The sequence below is a fragment of the Ambystoma mexicanum genome, chromosome 2p, assembly GCF_040938575.1.
Source record: "Ambystoma mexicanum isolate Mex_15411 chromosome 2p, UKY_AmexF1_1, whole genome shotgun sequence".
Taxonomy (NCBI): Eukaryota; Metazoa; Chordata; class Amphibia; order Caudata; family Ambystomatidae; genus Ambystoma; species Ambystoma mexicanum.
The window spans coordinates 477,198,319-477,215,891 of record NC_090923.1 but is presented as its reverse complement, the minus strand read 5'-3'; the positions used below and the strand labels follow the sequence as shown (position 1 = coordinate 477,215,891).

The window sequence follows — 17,573 nt, the reverse complement described above, 5'->3', positions numbered from 1 at the left end:
CGCTTACTGCCTCCTTTTCAATAAATCAGGTCTGCCTTCCTCTTTAACGTGCCACTCTGTCCTGAGCATCTCTTTTACTGTCCAGAACGCTAGAACACTAGTCCTGTAATAAGTGTTTCAATGTTTGTGGCCTGAAGAAGATATGCTCCTTTTCTTGAACAAACTCAAATAATCGGGCCCAAGCACGTGAGAATCATGTCATGTTCCCTTTAGTTTATTTTGAAATATGTTTATTGGCATTTATAATTACAATCCTTATGTAAATTGGTAGTATCGACATTTACAATAGAATGATGCCTTTTAAAAATCAAACAATTGTTATACATAACAACATAACAGTAACTTGAACTTAACTTGTCTCCGCTTCGGGAATGAGTGAAATTTAAAGTGTTCGAGCATGTAGGGCAACTAGTCCTCGAGGAAGGGGCGGGTGGGAGCATTCCAGACACAACCGGGGCCCTGGGGATTTAGTTCCAAATGCATCCGCTGAGCGTCTTGAACAAGTAGTCGGCCAGGTAGACCGATCAGGGGGGCTTATCGTCGGGGGAGCGAAGTAACCTTGACATAGTGTCTTTCCAGGCAGCCAAGGCTGTGCTCGAGTCTTCGGTGGACCTGGCCACGCTATCTTCCCAGGCACATGTTTCAGCCCCCGCCCACCTTTCAAATTCACTGCGCCATACTTTATAAGTCGGCCCTGCGGGCCGTTTCCAGGCCATAGCCAATGTTCTCTTGGCCGTTATGCAAAGCAGGTCCATCAGTTTGACAGCGTACTTAAGTTTGGCCAATCGGGGGTAGCTGCCCAGGAGGCATTTCGCTGGGGTCCACTTGTTCCTGGTTACTTCCGCTTCCTCACAGGTTTGCTTCACTTTAGACCAGAGATCTTGGGCCCTAATGCAGTTCCACAACATATGAAACAAGTCCGCCCCATCTCTCCTACACCAGGGGCAGTGTGTATGGGTAGTTTTGTTAAACCTAGCTATCCTGGTCAGGGTCAGATAAGTGCGGTATAGTACGTTTATCTGTATTAACCGAAACCTCTGATTTCTAGAGACTTCTTTCGGAAAAGCCAGTACTCTACCCCATTCTTTTTCTGTCAGCTCTAGACCCATGTCTGCCTCCCAGCGGGTCTTGAGTGTGGCGCTACGGTGGTTAGGGGAATCACTGAGGAGGTTGTAAATCTGGGAGACTGCTCTCCCTCCGTCACTCAGATTATATAGCAGTGTCAAGAAGGGGTCTGCCTCTGGTTCCTCCGGTCATGTGTTCCATTTCACGGGGGCCGTTTTGCGAATCTTTAAGTACCATAAGAATTGGCCGGCATGAATGTCATCTACCTCTCTTAACTCAGTGAATTCCTTAAATACTCCTTCAGTGTAAAGGTCACCCCAAGTGTACACTCCCTTATTCTCCCAAAGCCTGATGCTGTGTAAATTAGTGTCTGACCTATCCAACCCGGAGATTAAAGGCATGTCTTGGAAGTATGGCTGCTTCTGATGCAGGATCGTTTCGGTTCTGTGCCATATCTTCCTACCCAGAACTGCGAGGAATGGTGGGTTTTGTAGTAAGGTTTGGGGGGCACAGATCAGCTCCTTTAGTCGGAATGGGGGAATCATGGCCTGCAATAGAGGGATCTCCGAGGTGGATTTGTTTGCCAGCCATTTAGAGACTTAGCTCAACTGGGCCGCAAGGTAGTACTTTTCGAGGTTTGGTAGTTGGATCCCGCCTTGACTGTGTGGCAAGACCAGTAGAGATAGAGCCACCCGGTGCCTACCTTTCCCCCATAGGAATTCTCCAATTAATGTGTCTAGAAGTCGAAAGAAGGGCTTTTTTATGTAAAAGTGCACGTTTTGGAACCCAAACAAAAATCTGGGAAGAATAATCATTTTAACTATCGAGGCCCTACCAAGCATGGATAACGGTAGCTTTGCCCAAAAATGTATGGATCGGCGCAGCGTGGGCAGTACTGCCTTCATGTTGAGCTCATGCATCAGCTCAGGGGTGTGTAGTATCTGGATCCCGAGGTAGCGGAAGGAAGTCGTCTGCCAAACTATGCCTACCGAGGGGAGCTCCTCGACACTCTTGTTTTTCAGGCCTGCTAGGGGGAACGGGCAGGATTTAGTTTTGCTAAACCTAATACCGGAAACTTTGGCGTAATTGTCGAGGACTTCTAGTATTGTTGGTACATTAAGCTGGGGATTATTGATATATAACAGCACATCGTCTGCATAAAGTGAGATAATGTGGTCAACCCCCCCCAATCTGATCCCCGCATCGAAGAATTGTTTCCTAAGAAAAATTGCGATGGGTTCTAGTCCTAACACATATAGCATGGGGGATAGCGGGCAGCCTTGCCTGGTGCCTCTACAGATGTCCCATGCGTCAGATACATATTTCCCGGATTTCAGCCTAGTCCTTGGTTTGTTGTAGATGATCCTGATCCATCTAATGAATCCCTGGCCAACGCCAAATCCCTCTAGTACCGCCACCAGCCATTCCCAATATATGGAGTCAAATGCTTTAATAGCATCTAAGGACAGAAGTGCTAGTTGTTCGCTACTTGTATTAGTCTGGGCTATTACATGTTGAAGTCTGTGTAAGTTTAGGGACGTATTGCGACCAGATATAAAGCCATTTTGGTCTTCGTGCACTATATCCCCTATCACTCTGGCCATTCGTTTTGCCAAGATTGTGGTTAATATTTTAACGTCGTAATTAAGCATGGCAAGCGGGCGGTAGGAATTGCACTTGTCGGGAGGTTTATTGGGTTTCAGCATCGGTACCATTAACGTTTCCCTCATGCTATCTGGTAGAATGCCGCTTTCGTAAGACTCCGTAAAGACTTGATGTAGTATGGGTGTCAGGGGGGGTTCGAATGTTTTGTAAAATTCAGGGGGGAGCCCGTCGCTTCCTGGGGTCTTACAAGTGGACAGGGATCTGATAGCCTCCGTTATGTCTTCTGGTGTGATATCGGAGTCTAAGGATTCGGACTGTGCGGGTGATAATTTGGGTAGGCCTATTTCTTCCAGGGTGTCTAATATTTGGTCTTGTGGGACTCGATCTGCGTGGGAATATAGTTGTGCGTAAAATCACTTAAAGGTGTCATTAATGCCCTGTTGGGTCCTATAGTCCGTGCCCTGTGCATCTCGCAGTGTGGTGGTTATATGCCTGGGATGCTCCCTTTTACAGAGCCAAGCTAGCAGTCGGCCAGGCCTGTCGGCCTCTGCGTGTGTTCTGCTTGTTCTGACACTAAAATCAAACCTGGCCAGTCTATTCCAAGCCCCAGAGCACTCCTCCCTGAGAGCTCTGAGTTCTACTTCCCTCTTGGGGGTATCCACCGAGGCGGCTTCTAGTAACAGGATCTCTTGCTCTTTCTGGTCTAGCTCACCCCGTAGTGTTCTACTAATGCCCCCCGCTTTCGCAATGGCCACCCCTCTTGTCACTACCTTTAGGGCGTCCCATAATGTACTGGCATGTTCCTCTATGTAATTCTCTATGGATTCCTGGAGCTCCTCCCTGAAGGTCCGGTCTTTTAGGGCCTCGGCAGACATCCTCCACATGGGGATAGGTGGTCTGGGGCTACAGTGGTTCCAGCCCAGCAGGAGTGGGGAGTGGTCAGAGGCCGTCCTCCCCAGGTATTGTGCGTCCCCATTTTGAGGCATATACTCCTTGCTTATGAAGAAGTAATCATGTCTCGTGTGGAGTTTATGTGGGGAAGAGTAGTATGAATAGGCCTTCTCGTCTGGGTGCAGTTCCCGCCATGCGTCTGTAAGGTCTAGCTCCCTGACCATGGCCTTCAGAGACAAGGTGGCAGCGGACGGGCCGCTCACAGAATGCCAGGACCTGTCAAGGTCCGAATCGTGCACACAGTTGAAGTCGCCTCCCCATAAAAAGAGGCCATCTCGGTATTGCGACATCTTAGTGCATAGCAGTCGTACGTGGGCTGGGATAACAGTTTTAGGGAAGTATGAGTTCACTATGCAAATTTCTCTCTGCTCGAAGGTTCCCCACACAATCAGGTATCTACCTTCCGGGTCTATTTCCTTTTTGTTGCGTTGGAACTGAGTCTGGGGACGAAACCAAGTAAACACCCCTCTGGCATATTTAGAATAGGGGGCACCATAGCCCTGACCCCCCCCAGTGTTCCCTGAGCTTTGCATCTGTTTCCGTGCTGCAGTGAGTTTCCTGCAACAGGGCTATGCCCACCTTGTTCCTGTGTAGGTAGGATTTAATCCTATTCCTACGGAGATAAGTGCCCAGGCCCCTTACATTCCAAGTTAGTATCCTAATGTGCGTGGCCATCTGGGTAACAATGGTGATTCAGGAAGCTTCCCCTCCGCTGATGGGTTATTCTGGGTGCACCGAGAGCCCTAAAGTCAACAGCCCGCTGTGGCCTCCAACCCGTTGAGTCCACCCTAGAGGCCCATCCGCCCGTCCAATGCATTATATCCCTTGGAGACTTACCAACCGTTCGAACTTCCATCACGTATAGTGATTCAACTGGGAAAAACAACAACAACAATAAACTGCCCCCAGCAATTGATTCAAACTCACAACGCTCGGGGGCTCCCGAGCCCTCTGGTTCTCTCCAGAACTTCCGGTTCGGGTGGTGTGTAGGCATTTTGCCTGCACCGCTTTAGGTGGGGGCGGACCTACTGTGGTCCTGCTAAGTGGCCTTCGGATTCCTGCCCAGTTGCGGTGAATCTTGATGCAGCGTAGTAGTTCATTAGGGGGTAATCTCCGTGAGTGTGGGGGACTCCGCTGTGCAAGTGGACCAAATGTTTGAGCTTAGTGTTTTTTCCATTCGACTTCTCCTCTGTCTGTTCCGGCAAGATTGTTGTGCTCCAACCATAGGTTTGCTGCGGCCGGGGACTCAAGAAAGATCGACTTCCCTTTATAAAGTACTTTGAGTCTTGCTGGATATAGTAACATGTATTTAAGGTTAAGTTTCCGCAGCCTGGCCTTTACTGGGATGAACGACTTCCTTGCCCGTTGCACCACAGGAGTGTAATCAGGATACATGACGATAGACGCCCCATTTCTCTTGATTTCGCCACCTTCTCTAGAGAACCTTAGTATTGTCTCCCGATCTCTGAAGTTCAGAATTTTCGCTATTATCGGTCTAGGGTACGATCCAGGGGGAGGGCGCTTCTGGAGGGATCTGTGAGCCCGCTCCACTGAAAACCCTTGCGTGAGTTTACCAGCCCCGATTTCTTGTAGCAACAGGGATTCTATGAACTCAGTGGGGTCTGGGCCTTCCAAGTCCTCCGGAATTCCAAGTATTCGGATATTATTTTGCCGGGCCCGGCCTTCTTCATCTTCGGAGCGTGATTCCAACCGAGCCACCGTTGACTCTAGCTCCTTGACCTTCGCTTTTAGCTCCTGCGCGGTCTCCCTAGTTTCCTGTAGGGAGGCTTCAGCATTGGTCACTCTTTCAGTTAAATTTCTAGCATCTTGCCTCATCAGCTGCATGTCCGATTTTATTTCTCCTATCATGCCTTCCATGGACGTTCTCAGTGCCGCTATTGCTTGTAGGATCCGGGAATCTCGGGGGCCTTCCATCGGCGTTGGTGTCTCAGCTACAATGCTGGCATCTTGTTGTGACTGTTGTGACTGTTGCTTTGGTCGGATTGTGGTAAAGGAATCCATGGTGACTGATCTAGATCAGTTCTTTGGGGGCGACATTCCTTCACGAAAGGATATCGGTATTGCACATCAGAGTGCGCACTGCGGCCCAGAAGGGGGGTCTCTCCAGCTAGTTAAGGACCACTCTTTCACAGGGTGGCTAGGTTTATGAGTCACACCTTGGGCTGTCTCTTACCCTGCTGGTCTTGCGCAGTGGGCGAATGAGACCAATGTCTGGCTCCCCGGACTATATTACATCAAAGCACCTCTTGTGTTGTGGTGCCCATTTCTTGCTCATGTGCTGTTCTTAGTGGGCAGCCTTCAGCGGCGCAAGGACCTCAAGATGGGATGTTGAGCATCAGCTCCGGGGTAATCACTCACTTCTTAGGGATTCCGAATGAGTCCGCAGTTGCCGCTCAGGTTGCGTGCCTGGTACTGCAGTCAGGCGGTTGCCACGATCAACTCGTGGTTTGTAGGTCGTCCGACTCGGCTCCGACGGCTGGGCTCGCCGCCGCACCCCCCGGGCCGCCCGCTTGTTTCAAGGGTGCTGCGGGAACAAATTGCCGCTTCGGGGTCTCCAACTCGTGTGCCCCACCTCGCTGCTGTGCGAGGTCTCAAGGGGGAATATTCTGGCACTCCGGCGCTCAGGCTAGGCAAAGCCGCGGGTTCGTGGTCGATGATATGACCCGCTCTGCCTCGGGGCTCCAATATGCCAAGGCTCCTATGGAGCACTCGCTCCCGGCTGGTGTTCGGGGCGGAGCAGGCTCGGAGGGACTAATTCCTTTGCGACTGTATTTGAGTCGCCGCTGCGGTCCGAAGTAGGGCTCAGTCTCCGCTTCTAGCCCTGCAGTTACTCAGGCGTCTCTCCGACATAGACGGCTTATGGCGGCCGCCATTTTGGGAGCCGTATGGGGGCCCGTTAAAACACTTTGTTTTGAAGGTTGCCGCCTCCGATTCTCCCCGCCGCTTCGGTCGAGGGTGTAAAAAGAGTTCACCCACGACTAATCTTCTCCCCAAGGCTATTCCTGTAGTTTCAACGCCGCAATATCGAATGTCAAGGATCACGGGCAGGAGCTCGCAAGGAAGGCGACCTCGCTCCATGCGTGCTGGCCACGCCCCCCTCATGTTCCCTTTAGTGTGTGCCATCAGTTTTTCCATGGCTATTATTTCCCAGATCTTAATCCACCCGTAAGATAAGATGGGTGCCTTATTGGTTTTCTAGAAGCGTGCTCTGTTCAGCTTTGCGGCCAGTAGCAGCTGCGTTGTTAACTCTGCCCTAGGGCCTGATGCAGGGAACATGCCATCCTCGGGCACATCCCCTAATAGTATGGTGCGCGGGCACATTGGGAGAGAAAACCTGGTGATGTATTTGATCTTTGATTTGATTTCCTGCCAGTACGTTTGTATTGTGGGGCATTGGCACCAAATATGTATGAAATCTCTCTGCTGGCCATACCCATGCCAGCAACGCCTGAGTATTCTGGTGATATTGCGTACAGTCTCTGAGGGGTCATGTACCATCTGTAGCATATCTTTGTTGCACACTCCTTGTACGTAGTGCATCTGGAGCTTTTGGCAGTTTGGGTCCATATGTTCTGCCAGGAGTCCAGTGTGATCTCTGTCCCAATGTCTTTTTCCCATCTTGTCATATACGCCAGTTTTTCATCGGGGGTGGCTTTCTCTAGTAAGCGGTAACACGTAAAGTAGATATTTTCTGTGAGCTGTGGCCTTCCGAGATCTGGAGCTCGATTTCTGTTGTTAGAGACCCAGTGTCTGATTTAGAAGTACCTAAATCTTTGTAAGATCAATTTTAAGGTTTTATTAAATCTTTCTACCAAACCATCGGTTTGAGGATGGTATTCAGAAGTTCGCAAGGTGGTAATGTGCAGTAGCTCTTTGACTTTGCCCATAAGTTTACTCATAAAATTTGAAACTTTGTTTGTTAGTATTTCTTTGGGAAAGCCGATCCTGGAAAAATACAGTAGAAGGTTTTTAAGGATCTGCTGAATAGTGTTGTTTCACATTGGGAATGCCTCGGGATATCGAGTTGCATCATCTACGATCACCAGGACATATTTATTGCTTAGTCTGGATGTTTCTAATGGTCCAATTATATCCATGCCAATTCTTGAAAAGACGATTTCTATGATTGGTAAAGGGTTTAAGAGGGCCAGGTACTGGGATATGCAGGCTGGTCTTTTGACATATTTTGCATGTCTGGATACAGGTCTTTATATCGGCCCAGTAAACTTTTTCACTAATATGTGCCTGAGTTTTAGCTTGTCCTAAATGCCCCCCACTAAGATGTGAATGCACAATCTCCAGTGCAACCTTTCTGTGTATTTTCGTTATTACCAGTTGGGTTTTGATTACACACTCCGTAGATGTGTCTCTTCTATAAAGCAATCCCTGCTTTAAGAAGAGAAAGGGACTTCCCTTCTCTAAACCCTGTTCTTCCAGAATTGCTTCAGCGAGGGGTGGATAATTTTGCTGGACGAAGGGTAGTTCGGGATAGATGATAGGTTCTTCTCCTTTCCTGTCTTCAAAGATAAGCGTTTTGTCAGGTTCTCCAGAGCCTAAGTTACCCTGTTCAGTTTTGTCTGTTTCACTTTCCTTAAACTGAGGAAATAGGGCTCTTTCCAAAATTTTCAGGCCAATTTCATCTACCTGGTGTACCTCAAATGGGATTTCACCAAGATTCTGTAAGAGAATCTTTACATCCCTGCAGAAGTCGGGATCAATAACGCCTGCTAAGACGTGTATCCTGAACTTCCACATTAGGCCAGATTTCACAGCCAGTCTTATGTAGCAACCTGGAGGGGGTATCCAAACTAGGTCTGTAGGAATCATTCCTCTCTTCCCCGGAGGAACAATAGCTTCCTTACTGCTACAGATGTCAAATCCTATTGATTCCTTGGTGGCGATGGAAGGGTTAGAAGCTCTCTGACTATGTTTTTGAAACTGTAGGGTTCCCCAATGTGTTTCAATTGATTCACATCCTACTCCTAATACCATACATAAGGAAGGCATGGTATTAATTATTGATAGACACAAGTGATCACAGTTCAAGGGTGTCGATTAAACTGTATAAATTGGTGAGAAAAACGCCTAATCTAAACCTAAATCTACGATGGGAGCAAGCTACGACCATCAAATAATAAAAAGGCATTGAGTTGTGTCTTGTCAAATAAAAAGGCCTATAGAAAATAAAAATATTGCCAATCCTTACCGCTTAGTTACAGAATAGTGTGGGATAATGTTCACCAGAAAAGAAATAAGTGTTCACAAAATGATAAGTCAGGATGGTATAACTCGGGTCTCCCTTCCCCAAATTTTTAGCACGGGCCAAGGCGGGACTCCTGAGCACAAGTCATAGCTGGGCTTCTCCAGCACGAGATTACAGTTCTTTTCAGCGATATCAGGACCTTCAGTGGGAAAGTCTCTTGCCCCCGAGGGTCTGATGTGTCAACAATAACAAAAGTTCCTTTCTCTAATCTTTTACGTTGGGTGATGAATCTTCACCTCTGTATCCCCCTCGACCGGGCTCCGATCCTTCTTGAATGTTAGCCTCCCTCGTCGGGTTCACTACGGCCTTTTACTCAAAATATTTTCATCTGTAGTTTTCACAAGTCTTAGGGCCTCATTACACGGATGGCGGTAAGGATTTACCAGTACCGGTAAAATACTGGTACCGGTAAATCCTTACCGCCTTACTACGAGGTCCCTTTGCGGGTTGGTTTTTAACACCTGCAAAATCCAACCCACAAAGGGACCCAGGGAGCCAATTACGGTACCGCAATTTGCGGTACCGTAATTAGCGCCTTCCCCATTCCCATTGAGCCCTATGGGGCAAAAATGGGAATGGGGAAGGGCAATGGTGGAAGGGGGAATTACCGCCCTGCCAACCTTGGGATGGGGCGGTAATTCCCCTTTCCGCCAAGGCGGTGCCGGTATTTAACCGGCATGAACCATGGCGTTAATAGCGACATGGTTCTCCGCCATCCGTGTAATGAGGCCCTAAATGTCTTTTTAAACAACCTTTCACTGTGGGCATCCCTCAGCCGGAGTCACTTCTGTCAACACAATGTTCACAGGGTTATTATGCTTCACCCCAACTTGCAGGCATCCCTCAGCTGGGCTCACATTTGCCAGGTACACAGTTCAGCAGAAAGGGAGGTTCCCTTCCACAAGTTTTCTCTTGGTATCCATCCGTCGTGTTCACACTTGCCTTAGTTCGCAATTTCACAGTTCATCAAAAAGCGGGGTGCCCTTCCCCTAGCTTTTTCTTGCCATCCATCCGTTGGGTTCACACTTGCCACAATTCACTAGAAAGTCACTATAGGCCCTTATGTTCTCTTCTTACCTAAGCCCGGGTCTCAGCCCACAGTCAGGCTTTACACAAGTCGATTAATACAATGTTCTCGGGTGTGTTGCTGGTCACCCTAATTCGTAGGCATCCCTCAGTCGGATTCACATTTGCTACACACACAGTTCACTTGGTATCCACAACATGTAAAACAAAATTCGACTGTACAAGGGCTTTTCACTCGACCCTTGTATGACCCCTTTGATTTCTTACGTCGGGTTCTCCCAGGGCCTTCTGGTATCGGTAGTTTCAGCAAAAGGGGACCAGCCAGAGTCTTTCGAATGAGCGCCCACGTGGCGCCAGACCACTCTGCAGCTGGTCTTTCCCTGGACTTTAAAAGTTCAGTAACACACAAGTTCTTTGTTCATAAGTTCTTTCAATTCATATCATGTTGTCATTTGCAACCTTCGCCCAGTTCGGTTTACTATCAGTTCTCCCTCCGAAACACCGGCTGTGATGAACCGCTTGGTGTTTCTTGTCTCTGGAGTCCAGGAAGGTACCATGGTAGCAAGTGCCTCTCTCTGCCTTGGTTATCAGTGTGAGAGGGCCATCTGCACCAATGACATCTGTTACACCACGCAAGCTGTAGTTCCCGGTCTTATGATTCCTTTCACGGAGGCTTTGCTGGTCTGGGCCAAGAAAGGGCAAGGGCACTTCCCTCCTTGTCATCCTTTCAGTTCTCACCACTTTTCTCCTCCTTTTGAACTGCCTTTCTGGAATAGCTGCCTCCATGTGCGTTTTGCCTTGCTCCTAGTGTGCTCTTGTGCTCCACCTTTGCTATGCTCACCTGATCTCTGCGGGGACGTTGGGGCATGGTTGGAGCCCTCCCTGGACTTGGCTCCCCTGGATCCGGTTCTACTCCCAGCTGCTGTAGTGTGGAATTCTCTGGTCACTGGTAATGCCCTTGGGAGAAGGAAAGAGGCAGTGAAAATGCTGCGGCTGAATTGCGATCCCCCTCAAACCCCTCTTGCCAGAATGAGAGGAACATGCGTCTTCCCATAAACTCTCACCTGTTGTTTTGTAAAGATGAGCTCTCCGTCCTGCTTTTCTTCAGCAGGGGTGCTGTAGATAGACCTAGTTGCTTCACTGGTCCATATACGTGATGGCCCAGACCGGCTGCGACCAATCCACTTTGGAGGTAAGTGTTTGTAACAATGATTTTTGTCCGTATGCTTTTGCAATGTCTTTCCCAATGATTCTTGTCCGTAATTCTTATAATGTCTTTCCTTTTCCCAATAGGTGTGAAGATGGCCACGCTGCGTTGCAGTGTTGGAAGCAAGTCCACACTGTGCCAGAAGGGGAATGGAGCGTCCCCACTCGAAGGTAAGTAGGGTTTCAAGGTGGTACGCAAGGCTTAGGTATTGCGTGGCCAAGCATTAAATGTTTATGCAGTTTCTAACTTTGTGCGTTCCCTTTCTCTTGCAGGGATAGCCTGGTGTCGGATGATGGAGAGCGGCGATCCGAGAACCTGTCAGCGGCTGATAGATGGAAGATCCATGAGGATGCTGGACGAGAAGAAGACTCCCACATAGGTGCGCTCAGACAGATGAGACGAGCTGCAGGAGATGGATTTGCAGAGACAGGTAAGATGCACACTGTAGATGCTGAGTTGAAGATAGCGGCGCTTCGAGCGATGGAGTGGCTGATTCAGGTAAGATGTGTGTTGCAGAGGTAGAGTTGAAGTACTTGCGCTGTGAGCAATGGTATGGCTGGATTCAGGTAAGATGTGCGCTGACGATGCAAAGCTGGAATCAGGTAGGCGCACGCTGACTATGATGTCCAGGACCTGATGAGATGCGTGCTGAGCTGGAAACAGGTAAGAGCTTCAGACGGCGGTAAGCGTTAGGCTGCACACAGCAGACTAACGCGAAGCCTCTACATGTGGGTGAGACGGGCTTAAATAGCCTGGCCCCAGCCACTCCCCTTTAGCTCCACCTTGTGACCCCACCTCACCACTCCCATAAACTTCTGCACGTGCCTTCCAATGGCCACGCCCGGCCTGGATACACGTTCCCTGGACACACACCTGGCGCCAAAGGCACCAGGACAGGGTCCGTTTGGACCCTTTGGAGGATGAAAGGGATGGCCCTTGGTTAGTGGCCATGACAGCACTCCCACTCAAGGCCCCTCTCACGGGCGTTCCTCCTCCTGGTCCTGGTTTGGTGGGATTGTCTCGCTGAAATTGCTTGACTAGTCGTGGAGCATGGACAAACTCAAGGGGTTCCCATGTACGATCCATAACCTTGCCAATCAATCAAATAGTATAGTTTTGATCACACTATCTTGGAATCCAAAACGTTCTTGACTTCATACTCTTGCTAGGCCATAAAGACCGCATATGGAAACTAAGGCACAATAACCATACACCCCAAATGACACATCAGTCTTGAGGTTCGTTTTCCAAACAAGTCTGGTTTTATTCAGAGTTTGGGTCTCAACACCTCACAACGTATGTTCCCAGACCCCGTAAGATGCGAGAGAGCGAACAGCGCTCAAGCAGCAATATATATACATCATGCATCATTCTTTGTTAAAGCAATTTGACCCGCCCTCATACATGTCATACAGGCTAGGGTTCAGTGATTGACAATTATGACACGTTATGACAAGTCTTCCTTCAGTCTAAACATAGTTATTCTAGCAAAGGCAGCAGAGACAGATTTCTGTTATGAGGAACATGGAGCTCTGGCTCGGTAAGGATATCTTGTTCTTAGCAGAGAAACATTCCATACTACGTTATCTGTTTGTTACGGCTCGTGAGCTAAGCATCAGATAGTTCTGAAGCAGAAAATACCATCCTCCGTGAAGGATCACCGCAAGGAGAATATAATTTATGTTTAACTGCCTTTTACAACAGTGTTTGCAAGACAAACCGGCACCTGGACTACTGATTAGACACGGCTTTTGCTCGACTTCAAGGACTTAGTGAGAGAGAAAACAATGTATTTTTGCACAGTTCGACATTCCTGTCTGCGTTAGCATTTCAGAGTTCAGGCCGTGGCCTCGCACCGTGTGCGGATCTAAAGGATAGAATATATTTGCAAAACGTTAACAATGAGAAAAAAGAAAATGGCCGGCATTTCACAAAATTGACTCCATTTGATTACATTCATGTTTCTCGGGTTGTGATGTTTGTCACATGATGCGATTCGCTTCTGGTCAACATATTATATGTATCATTCGGCTATAGGATTACATTTCTGGTCTAACAAACCCTGCTTTTGGCCTTAAGCCAATAGCATCAGCCAAACATTGCGTCTTCATCGGACCACGTGTCCAATACCGAACTACCCATGTCGCTATCATCATCATCAGAAATATTAATTGCCATAAATTCTTTAATTATTTCGTTTTCGTGTTTTGTACCATCATTTATCATACGAGGAGGAGGCTTCGTACTGATTGCATGTACACACTCATTTGTAATTTGGGAGCAAATGACTGGCAGGCATTGTATGCAACAACAGCAAAATATGAGGATTGCAAATATCATAACCAAGATTGCAATTAGCTTCCATCCCCAGGATCGTAGCAGTTCCCAGAACCATGAACCTATATTTAGATCCCAACCACGAGCTTAGGACATGTAATTTCTCAATTGCTTCAAATATCGTAGGGGAGGAGTGACTTAAAAATACACAGCACGCTGATCCCACCAATTTGCATACACCTCCACGATCAGCTAAAATAATATCAAGCACTATTCTATTTTGAAGTGCAACTAGTCTAATTGTTTTTTGTTCCAGTGTCATATTGTAAAGTATATCAGTCGCTCCATTTACTGTTTTCTCTAACACCCTGGACAGTTTTCGTATATTCCATGAGTTTATTGCTTGTCCCCAAAATGGTATAAATGATTTTGCTATATCCCCAGCAATCTGCCCAGCAGTATCATCTCGTCGTGGCCGAGATCTAGATATTTTTGCTATTTCAGAAGTTGTGGCAAGAAATACCCCAAGTAAAAGTATCCCTAAATAACAGGTCCCTTCCGAGTTTCTAGGTAACCATGGATAAGCCTGATCTCCACATACAAAATAGACAGAACCCCCTATATATAATGGCTTCTCTTCTTGTTCAAGCACAGAAGTATTCATACATCTAGTAAATGTTCCCACTGGGTGTGAACCCTTTTTCCGTAAGCAAAATGGGACAGAATTTGGACTATGATTAATAGTATAGGAGGGAGGCACAGCATCTTTGTTTCCAACCGGAGCCATTTTAAAAGTGATTAAGGACTGGTAAGGCCTTGAGAGCCTATCTACTGTACCTGTTGTTTACAGTTTTTATTTTTCTTCTGCTTGCAAACATGGAAAAACCCAACGGTTCCAATACCAATCTTTCAAATTAATTTATATTTGTTCCATCAAAGTTTCCAGTGACACTATCATTCCATTTTCCGAAAAATAGCGCTCTTAATGATACATAACAGGCAGTATTAAGCAGCAAGGGATGTAAATACCAACCCATTCATCTTTCCCCGTGCTGGGGTAAATGGGAACAAACCCAACAATTGGACCTATTCAAGATAGCATGGGTCATATTCATAATCATCAATAAGGTGTTATTATCATAACCTTTTCTATGTTTCACTTCTTGTGATGGAAGAGTATAAGAGAGCACATGTGCTGGGGTACTCATAGCAGGAGCATTGGTAGCTGACAATAGAGAGTTTAAGGGATGTATAGTCTCCAAGTACCAAAACATTGGGATCAGTGTAATCAAAATGCAAAGCGTTCTCATAATCAAAAACACGTTATTCTTTCTAAACAAAGTCTTTCTTGGGGCACACTTAATGTCAATCGTCATATCATCAACAGCATTGGTGCAGGCGGGAGCAGGAGCGAATGCAGGCATCGTCTATAATGTTTATTTCAAGAAAGGTTTTCAGCGTCAGTTGGTAAGGTTCTCCACAGCAACACACGTTAGCAACAAAAGTTCAGGCCAATTCAGGTTAGCCTGCTTAAGATAACAGCAAGCTGATGCTTAACTTCACAGAGCTCCAAAAAGGAAGGAGCAAGTATCAATTTTATAGTGTCGGTACCATTTGCCCCCGCTTTTTCATGTCAGGTTGCAAAGGCCGTCACTTTCAATGGTAGCATCGGGAAACCGCGTGTCAGAGCTCTCAACTGATACAGCTCATATGCTCCTTTTCCCTAGGCCTCCGTTCCCAGCTCCGTCCGTGAGCTAGAAACGATGGTGAAACAAAAGCTGATCACTTCCGATTTTGTGAACATAGATTGTACCTTACAGCTCCAGGTACAGTATGATCGGTGAACAATGCACTTTCATCTCCAGATGCAGGATCAGTGGCAATTCGTGATGCAATAAGTGATGATGAGGCAGAACTCGAACAATGTTGAGGCAACACTGGTCTTTCGATTCTAGTTGCAATCTCCCCAGGCCCTTTCTCTGGCTCAAGAAGGACTTCTGACAGAGATTCAGCTGTGATATCTTTGTGATCAGGTACAGCTGTCTTGCTTTCGACGACAGGACCATCAATCTCTTTCTCATGTGGCAAAGGAAACGGAATTCTTTTCGGGTGTGTTGTGAGGGTCCAATGCTTTCGGCCATTCACTCGGACTGCAGTCTGCGTAGCCAGTAACACCTGGAAAGGTCCCGTCCAGCGCAGTGCAAGTGAAGATTTTCTTTCAAAATTCTTTATAAAAGGCCAGTCGCCTGTCTGCAGACAATGTCCTGGGCCTGTATATCTGACAGGAAGAGCCTCCTGCACCTGTTGATGAATCAAACACAAGTTTTGAGTCAACTGTTTACAGTAATCAATAAGCAATGGATACTCAACATCCCTTAGTCGTTTTGGACGTGGCACATTCCAGACATTGGCTGGTCTCCCCATCACAATTTCATATGGGGAGAGCCCAGTCCTTGCCTGCACAGCTGTTCACATGCACAGTAAAGCTAGTGGCAATGCATCGGGCCATTTCAAATTGCTCCCTGCGCATATTTTGCTCAATTTATTTTTCAAGATACCATTTTGGCATTCTACCAAACCAGCACTCATCGGGTGTCTGGCCAAATGGAATCGCTTATCAGTTTGGAGACCTGCGCAAATTTGCAATATCACGGCCGCAATAAAATGCGTTCCATATGAGACGGGGCAGCCCGAATCGGGGAAAAAACTCTTTTAGCATAGATTTTGCTGTGGACATAGCTGTACAATATTTCAGCGGATAGGACTCTACCCATTTGCTAAATGAACAGACCACTACAAGGACATATTTATCGTTTCGGCACCTCTCCATTTCTATGAAATCAAAATGGATGACTTCAAATGGCATAGACGGCGGACCAAAACTTCCTGCTGGTGTCACTGTACCCTTCCCAATGTTATGTTGCAAACAAGTCATGCAATTCTGAACCAATCTTTCAGCATTGTTTCTGATGTTTGTAATTTGCCATACAGAATCCAGGTGCTCAATCATTTTTCTCGCACATATGTGTGTTGGACAATGAGCTATAGTAACCTTTGCCATTACATAGGCATTTGGCAACATCCATCGGTTATTTTTTTATCTACCCAACAACCCTCAGAATCTAATTCTGCTGGACCCTCAGACCATTTTTTTATTTTATCTAGAGTAGCTCCTGCTTGTATCTCTTTAACTGTTTCAATTCCATTCTCTTTCATGTTGTTTCGACATACATTTTTGTGTGCAAATCAGTGGCAGTTTGTTTCACAATTCTGTCTGCAAATGTGTTTCCCTTTCCTACATTACACGTTACTTTTTTATGTGCTTCACATTTCATTATTGCTAATCGCTTGGGAAGCCCAAGTGCTAACAACAGTCTCACTATCAAAGTGCCATGTTGAATTTTGGTTCCATGTGTCAGGAAACTCCTTTCAGCCCATAATCGACCAAAATTGTGTACCACCCCAAAGTCATACTGACTGTCAGTATATATGTTTACATTGTGGTTTGTAGAAATTTCACATGCTCTGGTTAACGCTATTATTTCCGCAGCTTGTGCTGAGTTATGTGGGATTCATAATATTGGGCCATATGTTATACTTCACTTTGTGATTTCGCTTGCCATGCACTTTCAGATGTCATTATTAAAGTCTGAATTTTCGGTAACAACCCTCGCACAAACTTATCAACAAACAATCTCTTCCCAGCTTCGGTACTTAGATCTTGACCACTAAAATCTGCAAATACATCTTCAAACCGATTAAAATAATCTGTCGCTTTCCAATTTTCCTTGTAAGCAAGCAGTCAAATTATACCAAACTATTCTTTTTCAGGTACTAAAGTTTTCAATTTCACCACTATTTGCAATGGTAAAGCCAACATTACTTGCAGTGGCTTTTTTCCCACCTTTCTCTCACTGTCATTTTTAATCAAATTCTCCCATGTATCACCTAACATCGGCGCGTCATTTATATTTCTAACCTGCTTCCATATATCTACAGGCAGGATCACAAGAAACAATAAATCAATGTCACTCAATGTAAAAACAGATGAATTTAAAACATATTCAATTTCCTTATAGAATCCTGCCGGAATTTTCCTAATGTCAGGGACCGTCTGCTTTATATTATTTACTTCTTGCCTAGAAAAAGGGACATGTA

General features: G+C 46.6%; 1 long non-coding RNA gene across 1 annotated transcript in view; it reads right to left on the bottom strand.

The window, feature by feature from the left end:
* Positions 1 to 12,377: 12,377 nt before the first annotated feature.
* LOC138566491 (uncharacterized) overlaps positions 12,378 to 17,573 on the bottom strand; it is a 60,088-nt gene continuing 54,892 nt past the window's right edge. Inside the window, exon 3 of the long non-coding RNA XR_011301943.1 lies at positions 12,378 to 15,716. This is a non-coding gene — a long non-coding RNA (uncharacterized lncRNA). The remainder of the gene's footprint in view (positions 15,717 to 17,573) is intronic.